The sequence below is a fragment of the Theropithecus gelada genome, chromosome 4 (assembly GCF_003255815.1).
Source record: "Theropithecus gelada isolate Dixy chromosome 4, Tgel_1.0, whole genome shotgun sequence".
Taxonomy (NCBI): Eukaryota; Metazoa; Chordata; class Mammalia; order Primates; family Cercopithecidae; genus Theropithecus; species Theropithecus gelada.
In genome coordinates, this window is record NC_037671.1 from 114430852 (window position 1) to 114447993 (window position 17142).

General features: G+C 39.2%; 1 protein-coding gene across 1 annotated transcript in view; it reads right to left on the reverse strand.

Annotated features, from left to right (window-relative positions):
- The window catches only part of ESR1 (estrogen receptor 1), a 412991-nt gene that overhangs the window by 336403 nt on the left and 59446 nt on the right, over window positions 1-17142 (reverse strand). The gene's annotated exons all lie outside the window — the stretch shown is intronic.

A 17142-nucleotide genomic window follows, 5' to 3' on the forward strand; every position in this document is an offset into this window, starting at 1 on the left:
GAGGTAGGGAATATCCGCAATAGAATTTGCATGAGAGAGAAATAAACTTTTACTCTCTTAAGCTGAGATATATGCTGTTATTTGTTCAGCAATTATCCTATCCTGACTAATCAAGAGAATAAAGCTGTAAATGTGGAAATTATATGCATGGGAAGATGGTTGAGGCCATGGGATTGGATGTGATTGTTAAGAAGGGAGACAAGTACTGAATCTGGGGCAATTGCTACATTTTGGAAAAGAAGACAAAAGAAACAGATGAAAGAATGGTCTGAATAGAAGAAAGAGAACCAGAAATACATGGTGTAAAAGATTCTATGAACCTGAAACCATATTTTCATTTATCAGATGTCTTCATATAGAATAAGTCCTTATATGTTGTCTGGCAAGATAAGAAGCGAAACCATTTCAGTAGATTTTCTCAACTATATCTGTCATTTACAAGATGACAGGTATTATACTTCTCTAAGTCTAGGTTTCCTTGTCTATGAAAAAATTGCAATGCAGATTAGAGAAGGTAATGTAAGTAAACACATGCAAAAGAACCTACCACAGCTTCTGACATGTACCTATCGCTAGATAAGTTAGCTCTCTTTCTCCCCAGTCTTTCCCCTTCCTACCCTTATTAGCAATGCATTTCATGTATTAGAGTTTAAAAGAACTAAAGAGTATATTAAGAAAACTCTAAATTTTTTTCTTAAGTCAAAATCACAGCATTTTAGACATTACACTTGCTATAGTATTCAAGCTATAAAACTAAGCAAAATCATTATTAAAATTCAAATAGAATCTTGATTTTTTATTTGGAAAACAGATTGAGTAAAAAAAGAGGTGGGTGATGTTTATTTTTTTTTAATTTTTTATTTTTTTGTTTTGTTTTGAGACGGGGTCTCACTGTATCACCAAGGTTGGAGTGCAGTGGTGCTATCTTGGCTCACTGCAACCTCCGCCTCCCAGGCTCAAGCAATCCTCCCACCTCAGTCTCCTGGGTAGCTGAGATTTCGAGGGTCTATTACCATGCCTGGCTAACTTTCGTATTTTTAGTAGAGACAGGTTTCACCGTGTTGGCCAGGCTGGTCTCGAACTCCTAAGTTCAGGCAATCTGTGAGGCCTGGGCCTCCCAAAGTATTGGGATTATAGGCACCAGCCATAGTGCCTGGCCCACCTGTAATTTTTTTTTTTTTTTTTTTTTTTTTTTTGAGACGGAGTCTGGCTCTGTCGCCCAGGCTGGAGTGCAGTGGCGCAATCTTGGCTCACTGCAAGCTCCGCCTCCCAGGTTCACGCCATTCTCCTGCCTCAGCCTCCCAAGTAGCTGGGACTAAAGGCGCCTGCCACCACGCCTGGCTAATTTTTCGTATATTTAGGAGAGACGGGGTTTCACCATGTTAGCCAGGATGGTCTCGATCTCCTGACCTTGTGATCTGCCCACCTCGGCCTCCCAAAGTGCTGGGATTACAGGCCTGAGCCACCGCACCCGGCCTCCCACCTATAATTTTTAAATGTCAATCAAAAGCAATCAAGACATCAAACCACCATTTATTAGAGTTGAGTATCAAAGAGTCCTCATGAGCTACACCAAAATGTACTTTGGTCCTCAGGAAATCCACCTCTGAATCGCTCCTTCTTCGTCCTTAGTACCTCGTTCCTTATCTCATGTTTTCCTACCACAAACGCAGTGCGAAGGGGAAGAGAGGGGTGCTTCAAAAATCACGAATTTTATACAGGTAAATATTTTTATTGTTAATTTCTTCAACACTGGATATGGATATCTTATATATAAATATGAAGCCATATATGCATTCCTTAGAATTCAATTACAAAGTCCAGTGGAAAATGAAAACATAGATTAATATTGCCACAGCATGCGAGGGAAAAACTGTCTCTCATCTACTTTGAAAAGTTTTACTAAGTGTCTCTTGGAGTCACCATTTCCAAAACATGGATATGCATAAACCAATGCATTTTGATAACAGTTCTGTAATTGAACCCCTTTCTCCTGTCATTCTAGAGTTTCTTGAACTGAGGAATGTGTAATATCCTGGACTAGAGGCTGAGAGATTGTTTTCATAATCAACAGCCATCTGTGCAGAATAACAATAGAGCTGAAAAGATTCTGACCTATGCTACCAAAGAATTTTCCAGATAATTCAGACTCTTTCTATGAAAAGTGCCAGAATCTGAGTGACAAGCCCAGGCAACTCCTCCTCCTTGTAGTTTTAGGAAGAAAGTGCTGCCATCTACAGGGAGGACACGGAACTAATGCTTTAAAAAAAGGTGGAGAACCTACTGGATCCTAAGGTTGTAATTAGCTATAGGAAAAAAAAATAGCAATAGCATGGCTAACGAGAGTAACACAATGTGTCCACTTTTAAATTTTTACTCCAAATATATTCTACTTCTTTGCTGTCCAATACAGCTGCCATCAGCCACATGTGGCTATGAAGCACCTGAAATGTAGCTAGTGTGACTGAGGAATAGAGTTTCTAAATTTTCATTTCATTTTAATTAATTTCATTGATTTAAATTTTAAAACTGACACTCAAGTCAGTCATTGAAAACTTTTAAGTATGCTTGTAACAACTTATGTGTCCGAATCTATTTTTCAAATGTAAATTTTAAGATATCTATCTACAGATTAAATATTCCTAATAAAAATGTAACATCCGAATTGCATATGCTATAAGTGAAAAATGTACACCACATTTCAAATGTTTAGTACAAAGCCAAAAGAATGTAATATTTTTCATTAATAACTATTATATTTAGACCATGTTGAAATCGATATTTGGATATATTATGTCAAACAAAATATGTTATTAAAATTACTTTTATTGGCTTCTTTTTACTATTTTAATATGATTACTAGAAAATTTTAAATGACACGTGTGACTAACAGATTTCTATTGTACAGCACTGTTTTAATTGATTCAAAGGCACAAAAAAAATGAAGTAAATATGTTTAGTTGTTTACTGCTTATAGAATCACATGAAGTGCTAGTTTTACAAATGTCGTATTTGACCTCAAAATTAAAGCAAACATGTAACAGACACTGATGCCAGTATGGGTTAACGTAACATAATTTTTAGAGGAAATGATCTCTTCGGTCTTCAGTGATCATCGTTGTGACTGCCAGACATCTTAAAATGGTAGATAATTTGGATCTTGATGAATATAACAACATAACCGTTTTTATCGTGGTTAATGAACTGGTGACAGGAAGCACACATTGTAAAGAAACTCCACTAAATTTGTGTCCTGTTCCACTTCTTCCATCGATTTCCGGCATTATCTCCCCCAGACTATATCTTCATTGTGAGGACTGACTCCCTGGGCTCAGCAGTCCCCCACTGGCCGTCCTCACAAGCGCAGTGCAGACTTCTCCCTGTGGCGCCACCCCTTGGCTTTCGCGGCTGAAGCAGTCTTTCTCCAAAGTAAAAACACCTCCTTCATCAAGGGTGTCTTCTTCCAATCTATAACATAAAAATCCTATCTCCTCTCTTTCTATTTTTCCATATGCCATATGTTTAACATATTCTTCTGTTACTCAGGCAGAAAAATAAATAAATAAATAAACCAGACAGGCCCATGACTCAGTTGGCAGATGCCCACACAAAGATAGGGTGGCCAACCGTCCTGATTTGTTTGCCCAGGACTGTCCCAGTTTTAGTATTGAAAGTCCCACCTTCCAGGAAACCCCAATCCTGAGCAAACCAGGCCGGTTGGTCGCCCTACTTGCCAATCTCGCCTGTTGACAGCAAAGCCAGAGACAGGAGAGCCACACCCCCGCGCTTTTCTCCAGCAACAGGGAACTGCCTGTTTCCCTGCTGAGTTTAGCCTCCTTCCCTTTACCCACATGGCCGCCCTTTCCCTTCCCGGGCCCCTAACTTACCTGTGGCCCTGCCATCCTCCAGGCATCACTCCCATCAAAGGCCTTCCGTCACTCCTCTGGCACAGGTAAGCTGTACCTAACCACGTTGTATTTTAATTCTCTGTGCAGTCCCCAAGCTTCCCATCAGCTGTAAGCTCAAGTCAGGAGTTTTGTTCATTCTTGTGTTTCTGTCACATATTAGCTGAACTTGTGAGTGAATGTTGGTTCGTCTTAGAAAGGCACCTGGGCTCTGGGTATATTTTGTGGGACTTCTTCCGGGAATACACTCCTCTTCTGACATAAGGACCAACCACAAACTGTTTTTCAAGACTGGACGTCTGCATTTCCCAGCGTTGGAGAATCTTTCCCAGTCTTAGTCTCTCCACGACAGTAGGGAACACTGTTCTGTCAGTAACCCCTGACTAACGCCACCCCCATTTCACCCCTAGAGGGGGGGGAAAAAAAAACGCACATATGTACGCACGTCAAAAAGTTACAGCAACAATAACCAAAAACTTCCTTGCTTTCACTTTCTACACTGGCTAGTGATTTTTGCCTTTAGGGGTTGGAATGGCTCAATATGCATATTTCTTTCCAACGTGGGAGAAAAGAATGCACAGAAGAATGCAGCCAAGTGGAGAGAATGCGCAGAAATAATGAAAGAAGTGTACCTAGAGGTGATTACATATAGAAAGACAACAAGTGATCTCAGAGTGACAGGTAGTGACGAAGATGCAAAAAAAAAATCAGATATAGTCCTGCTTGTCCAGGAGCCACGGTGGTTATAATTTGGGAATTACATAGGCATGCTTTCTAGATATTACATCACACAGAAGGCAATAAATTGCTCTTAGTAATACAGAGAAAAATGTAAACATTCAGTGAACATTTTAACATTAATTTTATGTATTTACTTTATGTATTTCAAACTTATCTATTTTAATATATTTAAAATAAAAATTACGTGTCTTTATATATTGAAATACGTTCAAAGTGTTTAAACTATTAATTTTTGTTTGTTTGTTTGTTTGTTTCTGAGATGGAGTCTCACTCTGTCACCGTGGCTAGAGTGCAGTGGCGTGATCTCGGCGCACTGCAACCTCCGCCTCCTGGGTTCAAGCGATTTTCCTGCCTCAGCCTCCTGAATAGCTGGGACTACAGACACACACCACCACGCCCGGCTAGTTTTAGTAGAGACGGGGTTTAGCCATGTTGGCCAGGCTGGTTTTGAACTCCTGACCTCAAGTGATCCACCCACTTCAGTCTCCCAAAGTGCTAGAATTACAGGTGTGAGCCACTGCATCTAGCCTATTCATATATTTTAAAACTTTAGATTATTAATGGTCACTTTTGAGTGCTAATTACGTAAAATAACTTTACCTGTATGATTCTCAAAGTTCTATGAAGTAGGTTCTATAATTATCTCCATTTTACTGAGAACTTATGGCACAGAAAAGTGAAGAAACTCATCCAAGGTCATAGAATTTGTAAATGAAAGAGCTGGGATTTAAAGAGGCCCGTTAAAGGTGATAGCAACCCCCTGGGATGCATAGAAACATGTTCACACCACTCTCCAATAATCAAACAGCACACCATCAAAACTAATTTATAAAAAATAACCTGCAAAGTCTCTAACAGTTTCAGCATGCACCATGCTGTTTTACTACAAGCTGTACAACATGCTTCCCAATGGATACTCTACAAACATGCATACACCTTAGTAAATGTTTATTTCTCATGGGATAAGCCCATGCATGAACGAGTAGATAATGGTGTCAGAATCACGAATTCATTTTCTCCTTCATTTAAGTTAGAATGATAGTTCTTTTTCACCTAAAAGCGGTCTCGGAAGTGTTGTCAACCTCAGCTGCTCAATGGAAGCACCTGGAGAACTTTAAAAGCCACTGAGATCTGGTTACCCTCTGCAGAGGTTGTGATTTCATTGGGACTTTTAACCTCCCCAGAGGGTTCTGACGTGCGCTCAAGATAAAGAAGCACTGTTTTGTTTAGAGTAAGCAGAGGAATTTCAAGGTGTGTCTCCAGGTCAGCCATCAACTTCACCTGGGAGCTTTCTAGAAATGCAAAATATTGCGCTCCCTCCTGGATCTACTGAGTAAGAAATTCTGAGGGTGGGGCCCAGCCTTCAGCGTCATAACACAGCTTCCAGGTGATTGTGATACTCACTTGAGTTTGAGAACCACTGATGGAGCCTAACTCCTTCATTAGAGATAACTGAAATCCAGAGAATTTAAATTTGCTTCAGGTCACATGACCCATCCATGGTGGGGCTGGCTATGAAATGACAATGATAGCTAGCATTTATGGAGGGCTTACTGTTTTGCATCTACTAATTCGTGTGATCACTGCAACGTTAGAGGCATGTGTTCTATTATTATCCTATTTTACAGATGAGGAAAGTGAGCCACAGAAATTGCTCAGGGTCACAGGGCTGAGGAGTAGAAAAGCAGGGATTTGAACACCTCCTCAGTCAGGAATGCAATGGGAATATGCCCAAAAACCTGTGAATCTTATTCTAAGAGAGAGAAGTGGGTGAATCTAAATTTCCTATGTAAATGGTTAGGAATAAGAATGACAGAGTCCAGGGTAATATAGGCCTTATCTTCAATTCTATTCATGATTGTTTCTACTATTTTAAAGTATTCCATGAAAATGATTATTATTTTCTTTAGTTAAATATTTAATTAATATGAAATTAATTTATATGAAATTAATTATATGAAAAGAAATTATATGAAAATTATATGATTTAAAAATTTTTTAAATTTTTTTATAATAAAAATTATATGAAAATTAATATGAAAAAGAAGTATTAAAAAATAAGGCTAAAACATAAATATTTTAAATGAACATCTGACAACCACCAACGTATTGCTGTTCTAGTTTTTTTTTTAATGCTTTGACCTACATTTCCATGTGTTAAATAATTAGCAGTGGGAAAATGGTATTAGATGAGATATTAAGAAACGTTCGCATACCCTTTGTCCAGCCACTATTTCTCAAGAACAGAACAGCATGCTAGTATAGAGTGATGTATAGTTATCTTCTTGAAAGTAACATCCTTAACCACAAATCCATGAAATGTGTACTGAAACATATCAGTATGCTAATAAACATACATAAATATTTTCCAGTATTCCATAAAGGTCTCAGTCATAGAGTTTTATATCTTTTAATAGATAAGTGAAACTTTAATCGATCCATTATTTTCTGAACATCTTATCATAATAACAGTGTCTACCAGTTTCTCTAGCACTTTACCAAGAGCTTGTAGCTTTGCACATAGCCTCCATCTAGTTCTCACAGCAGTCTGTGGAATAAGTATGTGCAGTGTGTTTACTGTTATGGGGAAGAGCAAGTGCTGAGGGGCAGCAACTCGCCTCAGAGAACTCAAAGAAGTGTCTCACCAGAGAGCATTAAGGGAGCAGGCTGGGGAATGCAAAAGCCTATTTGCAAATTCCACATTTACCATAATAGGTCCAGGAAGGAGAGAACAAAACAAAGGATAAGCCAAAATATTCTTCATAAGACAACAAAGACAGGACACAGAGAATAGGACTGCTCTCAAGATGGAAATACAGAGAAAAGAAGACAGGAGAATACATTATGCTGAAGTCTGAATTGGACAATGGATTTTTAAGAGGAGGGATATTTAATATTCTATTTCTAGATGCTTGTTTGTTGCAATATAGACCCTTTCTTCAGTGGAGTTTTCCACCAACTACAATGCCTTGTTGGGTGGTCTTGTGTGGGATTCAAAGAAAGGCAATGAGTTCTATCTCTGGACCCACCCAGTGTGGAACACGATTGTGACCCAAGGGACCCACCAGTTACTAATTCAGAAAGGAAGAGCTGAGAGTCAAAGAGAGCCCTGAAGAAACAAGTCTCCTGCGAATATGTATATATGGACGCGGTAGGGGAATTGGTCTTCACAAATTGAAACTTGAGCTAACCTTCCCTAGATTTTCCATGGTAAGGTGATCCCTGATGTCAGCTTACTCACACATATGCATGTGTGTTTCAGTTAAGCTGTTTAATACTATGCATAGACTAATCTGTAGGATATAGACAAATTTGATTAAGCTTTTACTGATTTTACAATATTCTGAATTTTACCAACCCTTCCAGGTGCTGATAAAGAAAGGTATTAGGTTGATGCAAAAGTAACTGCGGTTTTTGCCATTCAAAGTAATTCAAAGTAATGGCAAAAACCGTGTTTACTTTTGCACCAACCTAATACCTGAAGGATCCAATTCTGATGATCAGAGAAGCAAAGCTCCACTTTCCTAAGAATGACCCCTGAGGAAGTTCTGTTCCTTCTTGGGTGTGCCACCTGATATACATCAGCAAAAATATTTGTAAAATGTAACCATAGTGCCATGTCATTTTATCAAAAATGAAAATGTGTCCAAGATTTCCATTATCTAAATATCAGCCACCAACCGGTGTTCTGCAGCGTTAAAGCTGCCAGGCATGGTGGGGAAGGCCAAGGAGATATTAACCTACCTTCATTTGTTTGAGCACCTTAAATACAGTAAAGAGCCTCTAATTTATAAACATAATTTTAATAGATCAGCAGGACCATATTGTCCTATGTAATGGAACTCACAAGAATGTTCTGGTTTTATGTTTGGTTTTATTTTTTTTTGAAATGGAGTCTTGCTCTGTTGCCAGGCTGGAGTGCAGTGGCATAATCTCGGCTCACTGCAACCTCTGCCTCCTGTGTTCAAGCAATTCTCCTGCCTCAGCCTCTCGAGTAGCTGGGACTACAGGCGCACACCACCACACCCAGCTAATTTTTGTATTTTTAGTAGAGACGGAGTTTCACCATGTTGTCCAGGATGGTCTCGATCTCTTGACCTCCTGATCCGCCCTCCTCGGCCTCCCAAAGTGCTAGGATTACAGGCGTGAGCCACTGCACCCGGCCTTATGTTTGGTTTTCTAGACCATGTAGTAGATTTTGAGAAGTTTATCATTATTACTCCCAAGTTGCTAGTAATTTTTATTTTAACGCATTGTGATGACAAGAACACTGGAAAGAGATTAGGAAAGGCACCTTTTAATGCTTAACTCTGCCAGCAAATCAGTGTGAGACCCTGGGTGAGTCACTCCCTGTCTTCACCGCCAGCTTCCTCTTTTTTTTTTTTTTTTTCCTGAGACAGAGTCTCACTCTGCTGCCTAGGCTGGAGTGCAGTGGCACGATCTTGGCTCACTGCAAGCTCTGCCAGGTTCAAGCAATTCTCCTGCCTCAGCTTCCTGAGTAGCTGGGATTACAGGCGCCCACCACCAGGCCTAGCAAATGTTTGTAGTTTTAGTAGAGATGGGGTTTCACCATGTTGGCCAGGCTGGTCTCGAACTCCTGACCCTCAGGTGAGCCGCCCACTTCAGCCTCCCAAAGTGCTGGGATTACAGGCATGAGCCACCATGCCTGGCCTTCCTCTTCTATAAAATGAAAGGCTGGGTTAGATATTCTCTAAAGTCTAAAGGAACTCACACATGCTATATTTTTCTGATCCTAAATGCATCATTATCATGGCTTCTCTTGAAGTATTATAGAACAGCTAATGAAGAACAAATTGGTTGAAGACTATTAAATAAATACATAAAAAGGAACTGAGGAGACAAGTATATTTTAAGTTGCATTATGACAGTGTGTCCTCTGAGGCATCTAAAATAGTAAAAGTCATTTGCTTCTTAGCATCCATTTTGCTACCTATGTTTGGGAAAACAAACAAACCAGCCCATAAGTACCCAAATTCCTACTGAATTTCTACCATGCTGGTGACTCTAAAGAATGCTGAACAGCAAGACATGAAACTACAAAGACTTCATATGGCCTGCACATTTACAACTCCCAGGGATTTTGGAGACTTTGCCAAACTTCACATTCCTAAAGTTGTATAAGCCACTTTACAGTTTATAAAATACCTTGCTTCAGAAAACAGTCAAAGGTAAACACTCCCCTACATTCAGCCTCGAAATGGCCTCTGTTTAGAAGCACACTCTAATAGGTTCCTCAAGGTCAGACCGTCGCCTTATTACAGGAAATGGATGAAGTCATTCCTGGCTCTCAGTTTTTCTGAAAAACTACCTGCTTTCTCAGTTTCACACACCACACCCCTCTATAGCTCTTGTTTTGTCTCCGCAGTCGTGGCACCTGTTCTGAGAACTGAAGCTTTCGTCTTGGTTCTAGTAGCACATGAGAAAACACATGTACAAAAGCACAAACAAGCAAAGGGGTCCAAGCGAGAATTTCAACTTTTGGGTGAAACAACAGCTAAATTTGTTCACAGTAATAATAAACATGCATGAGCTCATTCTTTCAGAGAGCAGTAATTTGAGCAGCAATTCTGAGGTCAGGATCCAAGGTTCTAGGCCAGCTCCAGCTCAGTCTGCTCTGACCAGAATATATTTCTTCCAGACTCTCAGGGTCTTGCTTTCAGCCATTTGGGGTACAAGAAAGGAAGATGAGAAGAAAGGCAAGAGACAAGAGCGATGGAAACTTTTTAATATGTCCTTAAAAGCCTCTTTATAGAGATGAGTAATAAAAAGATTGGGGCCAGCAAACATTTCCACATTTTCTCTAAACAGTTATAAAACTGAGAGTCTTCTAAGGTCAGAGTTAAAGTAGTACAGCCTTGTTTTTGTATTTTAAATGTTTTCTTTTTTTTTTTTTTTAATGGAACGTTAAAATAGCCTCAGTACCAGTAAAAGGTGTGCACAAGAGTATTATTGGATTCAGGAGAGAGGTAACGGGACCCAGCAAGTAGGGAGGCTAGACAGTTCTGATGTGAACCCTCACTAATGCAAAGGATGTCTCTCTGTACCCTCACACATACACATTTTTCTCTCCTCCTCCAATCAAAAAATGATATCCTGTGAGATCATTTATTTTCTTTTTTATTTTTATTTTATTTATTTATTTTGAGACAGAGTCTTGCTCTGTCACCCAGGCTGGAGTGCAGTGGCACGATGCCGGCTCACTGCAACCTTCGCCTCCAGGGTTCAAGCGATTCTCGTGCCTCAGCCTCCCGAGTAGCTGGGATTACAGGCATGCACCACCACACCCAACTAATTTTTGTATTTTTAGTAGAGGCAGGGGTTTTGCCATGTTGGCCAGGCTGGTCTCGAACTCTTGACCTCAAGTGATCCACCCGCCTCGGCCTCCCAAAGTGCTGGGATTACAGGCGCCAGCCACCATGCCTGGCCCATTTAATTTATTTTCACCAGTTAGAATTTGTTACTCTCAATTTATTCAAAAACCATTAATTGACAGTACCTACTGGCCAGTACTGTTGTAAATATTGGAAATACAGCATTGGACAAAACAAAGAAGTCTACCCTCATAGAGCTTATATTCTAGTGTAGAGAGATAGACAAATAAATAGGTAGCATATACACGAGCTTAGGAGCAGGGAAACCAGCTCTGTGACTGCTCCAACACTCCAGGGAACTCTGGCGATAACTAAGAGCAGGTGGGTGGAGATGGCAGTGGTAGCAAGTGGTTACATTCCAGATAGCCAACAGGATACTCTGATGTTTAGATGAGCCTATGGAAGAGAGGAGTCAAGAATGACCCCATGGTGTTTGGCTTGAGAACTGGAAGGAAGGATCTGCCATAAATCAAGACAGGACTCATTGTAAGAAGAGGAGGTTTAAAGGGGAGATTTGGAATCTGTTTTTTGGGTTTTACTTTTATTTATTTATTTATTTATTTATTTTTGAGACAGGGTCTCACTCTGTCACCCAGGCTGGAGTATAGTGGTGTAATCATAGCTAACTGCAGCCTCAACTTCTCAGGCTCAAGCAATCCTCCCGCCTCAGCCTCGCCAGTAACTGGGACTACAAGCGTGCACCATCGTGTCCGGCGAAGTTTTGTATTTTTTGTAGAGACAGGGTTTCTCTATTGCCCAGACTGGTCTCGAACTCCTGGGCTCAAGCAATCTGCCCGCCTCAGCCTCCTAAAGTGCTGAGATTACAGGCATGAGCCACCACCCCCAGCCCAGAATTTGGTTTTAGACATGTTAAGTTTGGGAAAGTTCTTAGAAATCCCAGTGGAGATGTCAAGTAGCAGCTGGATGGACCCGTCTAGAGTTCAAGGAGAACGGGAGTGATAGGTGGTGTTTAAAGCCATGACTCCAGATGTCAATCTGAGAAAGGAGAGAAGTCCAAGGACTGAATCTGAGGAGCTCCAGTTTTGAGAGATTGTAGGAAAATGGAGCAACCAGCAGGAGACTGAGAAGGTGAGCCAATAGAAAAGGAGAAAAACCAGGAGGGCAAAGTATGTCGGAAGCCGGGTCGAGGGAGGTTTCAAGATGGAAGGAATGATCAACCAGGTGAAATGCGGCTAAATGGTCACCTAATATAAAAACTGAAAAGTGACATCGGATTTAGCAATGGTCCCAGGTAAGATAAATGAAGGCTGACTGCTACTGTAATATGGACACTAGCCTGAGAGAAATCAATCAAGGTTTTGCTAAATAATTAGAAATTAGGAAAAAACCTTATCATTTCTGGTTGTCCTTTGTTTCATAAATCTTACTTTATAGGCCAAAGGCTAAATAAAATAAACACTCTTTTATCTATCCCTTATGCAAAAAAAATAAATAAATAACAATAGATAGAGATTTTTATGTTCTCTCCAGTGACAAACTTATAATAATAGACACTTCTTAGCTAATAACAAGAGGTTTAACTGTTTTTCACTTTTCTAGACTTCAGGAAATTATAAGTGACTTTTTTCTTAATCTAAAACAAATTTTTGTTTCTTTTCCAAATTATAACTGGAATTCAAAAGTGTTTCTTTCCATTGACTACTTTGACTTGAGTTTTTGTTCTCCATTTACTCTCTCCTTCCTGCTGCTTCTGAAGTTTTTCTCTGTTTGTGGGAGCATCTCTGATTTCTCTCTTTTGATCCCCTGCAATCTCTGACTCCTCTCCAGGTCCTCATTCTGCATCATCATAGTCGATTTTACCTTGGGCACCATAAAATTCTACTTCTTCCCACAGTAGCAGGCTGATGTCACCCACAGAACATAATGGATTCTAGGAACAGGCCCACAAGAGGAAAAGTGGGCAAGTACAAAGATAGGTAAGAGGAAGAGAGAAGCTGGAGGCTGGGGGACTTAACCATGTGTTTCCATTCGTTTCCACATAAACCAGTTAAACCAGAAACTGGAGGATATAGAAATTCCATGTCAACAAAGTTGAGCCAAACTTTTACCTAAATAATTTGACACGTTGAATAGAAACACTCTGACAATATCTGTACACCCAGACTGTTGCTACTGGTTGGGAGCCAATACATTAAAATGCAATCAGGCTGGGCACGGTGGCTCACGCCTGTAATCCCACCACTTCGGGAGGCCAAGGCGGGTGGATCACTTGAGGCCAGGAGTTTGAGACCACCCTGGTCAACACGGTGAAACCCTGTCTCTACTAAAAATACAAAAATTAGCCAGGAGTGGTGGCATGCACCTGTACTCCCAGCTACTTGGGAGACTGAGGCAGGAGAATCGCTTAAACTAGCAAAGTGAAGGTTGCAGTGAGCCAAGATCACGCCACTGCACTCCAGGCTGGGTGAGAGTGAGACCTTGTCTCAAAAAAAAAAAAAAATGCAATCAACCCATTTTGAGAATAACTTCCTATTTGCATAAATTTTCCAAACTGGTTTGTGTATATAGAAATTGTCTACTTCTCAATGGCTGGCAGGACAAACCAAAATAGTGATAGTTTGTAGGATCTTTCTGGCAGGATACCATAATCCTAACTTTAAAGCACGTCAACAGTTGAAGAAGCTGTGTAGTTGGTGACTGTGTTACTATGCTAGCAGTGTAGTGGGTATGTTAAAAAGTTGAAATTTTAATACTTATGATTTATTCATTATGGTGAATCTCAGAGTATGATCAGCAAATAAAAGTTACTACATGTTCAACATTAGATTTGATGATTTGGTGTTCTTGGCTCTTTTAAAAAATTATGACTGAGAATAAAGGAAAAGTACACTCTCCAGTTGCAATGAAATGAATTATTGTATTAGTCTATTGGTCTTGTTAGAACCTAGTAGCTCCGGAAATTGCTTAACAAATGTTTTTCTCCTATAATATCCTCTAAAAGAGAAAAAGCAGTGAAGCACAGAAAGAAACATCATACTGCTCAGAACCCTCATAAATAGTTTCTGAATGTAAGCATTTTTAGAAAAGAATATTAAATATTTTTAAATGCTGAGCACACGTTAAAATAAGTACTATCTGTTGAAAATAACATTTTAATGCTATAGTGTAGTCCTTTCCATTGTGGTGAATTTGACACATTGGAAATAAATCAAAGAGAATATTTTTTCTACAGTTTTGCAATTTTAAACTATAATTTTTTTTATTCTGGTGAAAACCTTTTGCAGAAAATTATGGAAACATACATAGGGAGCCTGCAGCAATATTATAGATGTCTAAAAAAAAATCAGTTGCAATATAGATATGAAAATTGAATTCAAAATTAGGAAGTAAACTGATAAAACAGTATTTTTAAATTATGCCAATTAAATGTGTCATTGACTCTACATTTCCCCCATATTCTAAATCAATATTAATAATACATTTCAGAGTGCGTCCATTTTGCCATTGCTAATTTTTCTTTATTATCTCAGAGTATGAGTAAGATTTTTGCTATTTTTTTTAAAAGGCTACATTAAGATTCAGCCTCAAAAGAGGTTCAATTCCTAGTAACTGCAGGTGCATGGCACTTACTGCTAATTGGACATGGCTGCTTTTAGCAAATCTGGTAGCTGCTAAAAGCCACTATTGCTATGGGGCTGCCTCACCAGCACGCAGGGCATGGTACTATTACCTCTCCACTACCAAAGCTACACGTCTGCAAAATTTGCCAACTAAAATACCCAACCAACTCCTTCACTTAAATGCACAGAGACAGAAATCTCAAAGAGCTACCTACAAGGTCTCTGCAAGAAAATGCGGACCTCTCAGTGCATACTAAATATTCTCATTAAAATATTTTGGTAATGTATCTTCCTGTTAGAATATGTCGTTTTGAGCCCTGTAACCATGTAGAGTGGTTTCAGAATAAAATGCTGCTATTAGCACATTAATAATGATCTTCTCTCCTGTGTGCTGAACCAACTGGCTGGTACACTATAGTTTTGGAAAATATTGTGAACCAAGTTATATCTATGCCTCATATCATCTTTTGTGTTTATGTAGGATGTTTGTTCTGAGAAAACTAAAAATACTTTGTTTAAATTGGATCACATTTTACCAGTTAAGTGAACCTTACCAGGTAAGTCTCCAGGTTTGGATATTAACTCTTTCTATTTGGGTTTTTTTCCTCACTAAATTTCTACCTGCAGTAGAAGGTGTTCACTTTTATCAACAGTGATTTCATAAAACATTCAAAGTCTGACAAAACTGCCATCGGAGCACCATTGCTGTCATTCGTTTTCCAAGACCCTGTGTCTGATTCTCGGCATTACATGCATTCTATGATGACAATCTGGGTTATCAGAAAGGAGTCACTGGGAACATGTGAGAAGAGAAAAAACCAGAAGTAGTAACATTAAAATAATCAAACTTTTACTCTCAAACAGATGATGAATGAATTGCCTAGCTATACAATTATGGACCAAATACATGTAAAAATTATACAAATGAGCATGTGTTTTTTCCTGTTTTATAGCTTGACCCCACAAATCAGAGGCCTCAAAAAACTCCCAGTACAGAGCCTTTCCCTAAAGAGGTTAATATCACCAATTTTAGGCAAATTTGTCCAGGATCGTATGGCAAAGTCAGGCTCAGCCAAAAATTGAAGCCACTAATGCTGATGCCAAGCTGATTAATGTTTCCTTAAGTATCTAAATTGTCTATCAAATGCTGTTTTAAGTGTCTGAAGACTAGTACTCAGACTCTTACACTATTTAAGCTTCAGTTCTCCAAGGCTGTCTGCTTTTGCTGCATTTCACATAAAAGGCATTTTTTCCCTCTATTTGAGTTCATTTTCCATGTTCTCCGCAAATAATTCTTGGGTTTCTGGAACAAAAGCTTACAGAAACAGGATAAACAGTTTGAACTCTGACTTTTGTTTTCCATTTGTGAGAACGTGATTTTTTTTCAACTTTCTAATCACAGTCATAAAATTAAGCCTGATTTTCAGAACGAAGTTTACCTGATTGTCAATAACTTCCCAAGTCCCCTATCTTCAAAAATTGCACATTTGATGGCAAAATACAAAAATCTGTCTGAAAAGGTCTTGTTTTACTGTTAGCATTTGAGAAGAGACTTCTACTTCAAGAAAATCAAAGGATTGTTTCTCACCCTAAAGGAAAACCAGGTTGGAAAGCTTGGCAAAATTATACCTGGTCATTTATAATTTTTCATTAGACACCTGGGAAATGTTCTTCACTAAAAGAAACCTTTTAAAATTCCTAAAGAATTAGGCTCCTTGCTCACCAGGATTGTGAGAACATTGACCCAAATCTGGGACTGAGGAACCAAATACCACTTCTCCCCCTCGCCCACCGTCCCACTAAACACACTCTACAAACTCCCAGTCACCAACTCTCCATCACTGTCCAAACTGCCATTGCTGAGAGCGATTTATGACACAGTATCGGTTACCAGGGACAGTAACACAGATAACTTTTGGTTTCTGGAAAACGTTTGCCATAGGAAAAAATATACTCACAAGTGTACAAAAAGAAAAATTCAATTCCTGTAAATGTGGATGTACATAACCAGAGCTGAATTTTTTTTGCATGAAGAGTTTGAATATATAAAACTCTTGAACCTACCTTAAAAACTAAACTATGAATATCCCAAGAAGTAGGTATTAGTTTACATGACACAATATGAAATGTATCTAAGTGTCTTTCTCTGATAACACCCATCTATATTCATGTCTCCCTCCCTCATTCCTTTTGTATATAAAACCTGACATGTCAATTAGCATCTTACATAAATCATATTTCATAGCATTTATTAGCTGCGTGTTGAAATCATATTGATTATGTCACCATAAGATGTTCTATAGAATAATCTTATTTACTAATCACTTGAGGTCTCTGTAACTTGTTTCTTTTTTTTTTTTTTTTTTTTTTTGAGATGGAGTCTTGCTGTCTCCCAGCCTGGAGTGCAGTGGCGCGATCTTGGCTCACTGCAAGCTCCACCTCCTGGGTTCACGCCATTCTCCTACCTCAGCCTCTTGAGTAGCTGGGACTACAGGTGCCCGCCACCACGCCCGGCTAATTTTT